Here is a 7,589-nt window from a genome sequence, read left to right as displayed (position 1 = left end):
TTCTTCTTTTTAAACATTTTTCTAAGTTTTCCAGGTTACTGATTTCTTCTTTTTAAACATTTTTCGCAGTTTTTCTGGTTACTGATTTCTTCTTTTTAGACATTTTTCTAAGTTTTTCTGGTTACTCACTTCTTCTTTTTAAACATTTTTCTAAGTTTTCCTGGTTACTCATTTCTTCTTTTTAAACATTTTTCGCAGTTTTTCTGGTTACTCACTTCTTCTTTTTAAACATTTTTCTAAGTTTTCCTGGTTACTCATTTCTTCTTTTTAAACATTTTTCGCAGTTTTTCTGGTTACTGATTTCTTCTTTTTAAACATTTTTCTAAGTTTTTCTGGTTACTCACTTCTTCTTTTTAAACATTTTTCTAAGTTTTTCTGGTTACTGATTTCTTCTTTTTAAACATTTTTCTAAGTTTTTCTGGTTACTCACTTCTTCTTTTTAAACATTTTTCTAAGTTTTCCAGGTTACTGATTTCTTCTTTTTAAACATTTTTCTAAGTTTTCCTGGTTACTCATTTCTTCTTTTTAAACATTTTTCTAAGTTTTTCTGGTTACTCATTTCTTCTTTTTAAACATTTTTCGCAGTTTTTCTGGTTACTCACTTCTTCTTTTTAAACATTTTTCTAAGTTTTTCTGGTTACTGATTTCTTCTTTTTAAACATTTTTCTAAGTTTTCCTGGTTACTCATTTCTTCTTTTTAAACATTTTTCTAAGTTTTCCTGGTTACTCATTTCTTCTTTTTAACCATTTTTCTAAGTTTTTCTGGTTACTGATTTCTTCTTTTTAAACATTTTTCTAAGTTTTCCTGGTTACTCATTTCTTCTTTTTAAACATTTTTCTAAGTTTTTCTGGTTACTGATTTCTTCTTTTTAAACATTTTTCTAAGTTTTTCTGGTTACTCACTTCTTCTTTTTAAACATTTTTCTAAGTTTTTCTGGTTACTCACTTCTTCTTTTTAAACATTTTTCTAAGTTTTCCAGGTTACTGATTTCTTCTTTTTAAACATTTTTCGCAGTTTTTCTGGTTACTGATTTCTTCTTTTTAAACATTTTTCTAAGTTTTTCTGTTTACTCATTTAGCACTTTCAGGCACTTTCCCATCATTTCCTCGTTCCCGATTTCACCCTTTAAAACGCTTTCGGGCATTTCCCTAAGTTTTGCAGTTCACTCGTTTGGGACTCACTGACACCTTCTCTAGCTTCCCTGCTCACTTTTTTCGTAATGTTGAGAAAATTCGAACCCTTTCCTTAACTATGCCGGTTACTGACTTCACCGCTTCAGACCCTTGTCCCCGTAACGAAAGATACCAGTTCCCACCGTGGGAAATGCATGAAAATCGGCCTGTACACGGGGGAGGCACCCGCCTCGAAGACGAGACCGTCGGCAGAACCGCCGGGTCAAACCCGGCTGAGCTACCCGGCTTACAAGTCTCAAAGTCGGGTTGAGCAGTCACGTTCACTCCCATTCCCTTTTGGACCACTTCCCACGGTTGGAAATGCATGAAAATCGGCCTGGACACGGGGGAGGGTCCGCCCTCGAAGACGAGACCGTCGGCAGAACCACCGGGTCAAACCCGGCTGAGCTACCCGGCTTACAAGTCTCAAAGTCGGTATGAGCAGTCACGTTCACTCCCATTCCCTTTTGGACCACTTCCCACGGTTGGAAATGCATGAAAATCGGCCTGTACACGGGGGAGGCACCCGCCCCGAAGACGAGACCGTCGGCAGAACCGCCGGGTCAAACCCGGCTGACCTACCCGGCTTACAAGTCTCAAAGTCGGGTTGAGCAGTCACGTTCACTCCCATTCCCTTTTGGACCACTTCCCACCGATAGAAATGCACGAAATTCGGCCTGGGCACGGTGGGCGCTCCCCCCTCGAAGACGGGACCGTCGGCAGAACCGCCGGATCAAACCCGGCTGAGCTACCCGGCTTACAAGTCTCAAAGTCGGTATGAGCAGTCACGTCCACCCCCATTCCCTTTTGGGCCACTTCCCACGCTTCGAAATGCATGAAAATCGGCCTGAACACGGGGGAGGGTCCGCCCTCGAAGACGAGACCGTCGGCAGAACCACCGGGTCAAACCCGGCTGAGCTACCCGGCTTACAAGTCTCAAAGTCGGTATGAGCAGTCACGTTCACTCCCATTCCCTTTTGGACCACTTCCCACGGTTGGAAATGCATGAAAATCGGCCTGTACACGGGGGAGGCACCCGCCCCGAAGACGAGACCGTCGGCAGAACCGCCGGGTCAAACCCGGCTGAGCTACCCGGCTCGGAAGCGCCAAAGTCGGCTTGAGCAGTCACATTCACTCCCATCCCCTTTTGGACCACTTCCGGCGGTTCGAAATGCATGAAAATCGGCCTGTACACGGGGGAGGCACCCGCCTCGAAGACGAGACCGTCGGCAGAACCGCCGGATCAAGCCCGGCTGAGCTACCCGGCTTACAAGTCTCAAAGTCGGTATGAGCAGTCACGTCCACCCCCATTCCGTTTTGGACCACTTCCCACGGTTCTAAATGCATGAACTTCGGCCTGGACACGGGGGAGGCAGCCGCCCCGAAGACGAGACCGTCGGCAGAACCGCCGGGTCAAACCCGGCCGACCTACCCGGCTTACAAGTCTCAAAGTCGGGTTGAGCAGTCACATTCACTCCCATCGACCTTTGGACCACTTCCCACCGTTGGAAATGCATGAAAATCGGCCTGAACACGGGGGAGTCTCCCCCCTCGATGACGAGACCGTCGGCAGAACCGCCGGATCAAACCCGGCCGAGCTACCCGGGTTAGAAGCCTCAAAGTCGGTATGAGCAGTCACGTTCACCCCCATTCCCTTTTGGACCACTTCCCACGGTTCGAAATGCATGAAAATCGGCCTGTACACGGTGGAGGGTCCGCCCCCGATGACGAGACCGTCGGCAGAACCGCCGGGCCAAACCCGGCTGAGCTACCCGGCTCGGAAGCGCCAAAGTCGGCTTGAGCAGTCACATTCACTCCCATCCCCTTTTGGACCACTTCCCACGGTTCGAAATGCATGAAAATCGGCCTGTACACGGGGGAGGCAACCGCCTCGAAGACGAGACCGTCGGCAGAACCGCCGGATCAAACCCGGCTGAGCTACCCGGCTCGGAAGCCTCAAAGTCGGGTTGAGCAGTCACATTCACTCCCATCGACCTTTGGACCACTTCCCACCGATAGAAATGCACGAAAATCGGCCTGTACACGGGGGAGGGCCCCCTCTCGAAGGCGAGACCGTCGGCAGCACCGCCGGGTCAAACCCGGCTGAGCTACCCGGGTTAGAAGCCTCAAAGTCGGCTTGAGCAGTCACGTTCACTCCCATCCCCTTTTGGACCACTTCCGGCGGTTCGAAATGCATGAAAATCGGCCTGTACACGGGGGAGGGTCCGCCCTCGAAGACGAGACCGTCGGCAGAACCGCCGGGTCAAACCCGGCCGAGCTACCCGGGTTAGAAGCCTCAAAGTCGGTATGAGCAGTCACATTCACTCCCATCGACCTTTGGACCACTTCCCACGGTTCGAAATGCACAAAATTCGGCCTGAACACGGGGGACGCTCCCCCCTCGAAGACGAGACCCTCGGCAGAACCGCCGGGTCAAACCCGGCTGAGCTACCCGGCTCGGAAGCGCCAAAGTCGGGTTGAGCAGTCACGTTCACCCCCATTCCCTTTTGGACCACTTCCCACGGTTCGAAATGCACAAAATTCGGCCTGAACACGGGGGACGCTCCCCCCTCGAAGACGAGACCGTCGGCAGAACCGCCGGGTCAAACCCGGCTGAGCTACCCGGCTCGGAAGCGCCAAAGTCGGCTTGAGCAGTCACATTCACTCCCATCCCCTTTTGGACCACTTCCGGCGGTTCGAAATGCATGAAAATCGGCCTGTACACGGGGGAGGCACCCGCCTCGAAGACGAGACCGTCGGCAGAACCGCCGGATCAAACCCGGCTGAGCTACCCGGCTCGGAAGCGCCAAAGTCGGGTTGAGCAGTCACGTTCACTCCCATCCGCTTTTGGACCACTTCCCACGGTTCGAAATGCATGAAAATCGGCCTGTACACGGGGGAGGGTCCGCCCTCGAAGACGAGACCGTCGGCAGAACCGCCGGGTCAAACCCGGCCGAGCTACCCGGGTTAGAAACCTCAAAGTCGGTATGAGCAGTCACATTCACTCCCATCGACCTTTGGACCACTTCCCACGGTTCGAAATGCACAAAATTCGGCCTGAACACGGGGGACGCTCCCCCCTCGAAGACGAGACCCTCGGCAGAACCGCCGGGTCAAACCCGGCTGAGCTACCCGGCTCGGAAGCGCCAAAGTCGGGTTGAGCAGTCACGTTCACCCCCATTCCCTTTTGGACCACTTCCCACGGTTCGAAATGCACAAAATTCGGCCCGAACACGGGGGACGCTCCCCCCTCGAAGACGAGACCGTCGGCAGAACCGCAGGATCAAACCCGGCTGAGCTACCCGGCTTACAAGTCTCAAAGTCGGTATGAGCAGTCACGTCCACCCCCATTCCCTTTTGGACCACTTCCCACGGTTGGAAATGCATGAAAATCGGCCTGTACACGGGGGAGGCCCCCCTCGCGAAGGCGAGACCGTCGGCAGAACCGCCGGGTCAAACCCGGCTGAGCTACCCGGCTCGGAAGCGCCAAAGTCGGGTTGAGCAGTCACGTTCACTCCCATTCCCTTTTGGACCACTTCCCACCGATAGAAATGCATGAAAATCGGCCTGTACACGGGGGAGGCACCCGCCCCGAAGACGAGACCGTCGGCAGAACCGCCGGATCAAACCCGGCTGAGCTACCCGGCTCGGAAGCGCCAAAGTCGGGTTGAGCAGTCACATTCACTCCCATCACCTTTTGGACCACTTCCCACGGTTGCAAATGCATGAAAATCGGCCTGGACACGGGGGAGGCAGCCGCCCCGAAGACGAGACCGTCGGCAGAACCGCCGGATCAAACCCGGCTGAGCTACCCGGCTCGGAAGCGCCAAAGTCGGCTTGAGCAGTCACGTTCACTCCCATTCCCTTTTGGACCACTTCCCACGGTTCGAAATGCACAATATTCGGCCTGAACACGGGGGACGCTCCCCCCTCGAAGACGAGACCGACGGCAGAACCGCCGGGTCAAACCCGGCTGAGCTACCCGGCTCGGAAGCGCCAAAGTCGGGTTGAGCAGTCACGTTCACTCCCATCCCCTTTTGGACCACTTCCCACGGTTGGAAATGCATGAAAATCGGCCTGTACACGGGGGAGGCACCCGCCTCGAAGACAAGACCGTCGGCAGAACCGCCGGGTCAAACCCAGCCGAGCTACCCGGCTTACAAGTCTCAAAGTCGGTATGAGCAGTCACGTCCACACCCATTCCCTTTTGGACCACTTCCCACGGTTCGAAATGCATGAAAATCGGCCTGAACACGGGGGAGGGTCCGCCCTCGAAGACGAGACCGTCGGCAGAACCGCCGGATCAAACCCGGCCGACCTACCCGGCTTACAAGTCTCAAAGTCGGGTTGAGCAGTCACATTCACTCCCATCGACCTTTTGGACCACTTCCCACGGTTGCAAATGCATGAAAATCGGCCTGGACACGGGGGAGGCAGCCGCCCCGAAGACGAGACCGTCGGCAGAACCGCCGGATCAAACCCGGCTGAGCTACCCGGCTCGGAAGCGCCAAAGTCGGCTTGAGCAGTCACGTTCACTCCCATTCCCTTTTGGACCACTTCCCACGGTTCGAAATGCACAATATTCGGCCTGAACACGGGGGACGCTCCCCCCTCGAAGACGAGACCGACGGCAGAACCGCCGGGTCAAACCCGGCTGAGCTACCCGGCTCGGAAGCGCCAAAGTCGGGTTGAGCAGTCACGTTCACTCCCATCCCCTTTTGGACCACTTCCCACGGTTGGAAATGCATGAAAATCGGCCTGTACACGGGGGAGGCACCCGCCTCGAAGACAAGACCGTCGGCAGAACCGCCGGGTCAAACCCGGCCGAGCTACCCGGCTTACAAGTCTCAAAGTCGGTATGAGCAGTCACGTCCACCCCCATTCCCTTTTGGACCACTTCCCACGGTTCGAAATGCATGAAAATCGGCCTGAACACGGGGGAGGGTCCGCCCTCGAAGACGAGACCGTCGGCAGAACCGCCGGATCAAACCCGGCCGACCTACCCGGCTTACAAGTCTCAAAGTCGGGTTGAGCAGTCACATTCACTCCCATCGACCTTTGGACCACTTCCCACCATTGGAAATGCATGAAAATCGGCCTGAACACGGGGGAGTCTCCCCCCTCGATGACGAGACCGTCGGCAGAACCGCCGGATCAAACCCGGCTGAGCTACCCGGGTTAGAAGCCTCAAAGTCGGGTTGAGCAGTCACTTTCACCCCCATCGACCTTTGGACCACTTCCCACCGTTGGAAATGCATGAAAATCGGCCTGAACACGGGGGAGTCTCCCCCCTCGAAGACGAGACCGTCGGCAGAACCACCGGGTCAAACCCGGCTGAGCTACCCGGCTTACAAGTCTCAAAGTCGGTATGAGCAGTCACGTCCACCCCCATCGACCTTTGGACCACTTCCCACCGTTGGAAATGCATGAAAATCGGCCTGAACACGGGGGAGTCTCCCCCCTCGATGACGAGACCGTCGGCAGAACCGCCGGATCAAACCCGGCTGAGCTACCCGGGTTAGAAGCCTCAAAGTCGGGTTGAGCAGTCACTTTCACCCCCATCCCCTTTCGGACCCCTTCCCACGGTTGGAAATGCATGAAAATCGGCCTGTACACGGTGGGCGCTCCCCCCTCGAAGACGAGACCGTCGGCAGAACCGCCGGGTCAAATCCGGCTGAGCTACCCGCGTTACAGGTCTCAAAGTCGGCTTGAGCAGTCACATTCAATCCCATTCCCGTTTGGACCTCTTCCCGCCGATGGAAATGCACAAAATTCGGCCTGAACACGGGGGACGCTCCCCCCTCGAAGGCGAGACCGTCGCCAGAACCGCCGGGTCAAACCCGGCTGAGCTACCCGCGTTACAGGTCTCAAAGTCGGCTTGAGCAGTCACATTCAATCCCATTCCCGTTTGGACCTCTTCCCGCCGATGGAAATGCACAAAATTCGGCCTGAACACGGGGGACGCTCCCCCCTCGAAGGCGAGACCGTCGCCAGAACCGCCGGGTCAAACCCGGCTGAGCTACCCGCGTTACAGGTCTCAAAGTCGGCTTGAGCAGTCACGTTCAATCCCATTCCCGTTTGGACCTCTTCCCGCCGATGGAAATGCATGAAAATCGGCCTGGACACGGGGGAGGCAGCCGCCTCGAAGACGAGACCGTCGGCAGAACCGCCGGATCAAACCCGGCTGAGCTACCCGGGTTAGAAGCCTCAAAGTCGGGTTGAGCAGTCACTTTCACCCCCATCCCCTTTCGGACCCCTTCCCACGGTTGGAAATGCATGAAAATCGGCCTGTACACGGTGGGCGCCCCCCCCCCGAAGACGAGACCGTCGGCAGAACCGCCGGGTCAAACCCGGCTGAGCTACCCGGCTTACAAGTCTCAAAGTCGGGTTGAGCAGTCACGTTCACTCCCATTCCC

This window comes from Chiloscyllium punctatum, unplaced genomic scaffold (genome assembly GCF_047496795.1).
Source record: "Chiloscyllium punctatum isolate Juve2018m unplaced genomic scaffold, sChiPun1.3 scaffold_585, whole genome shotgun sequence".
Lineage (NCBI taxonomy): Eukaryota > Metazoa > Chordata > Chondrichthyes > Orectolobiformes > Hemiscylliidae > Chiloscyllium > Chiloscyllium punctatum.
This window is presented reverse-complemented; position numbering follows the sequence as displayed.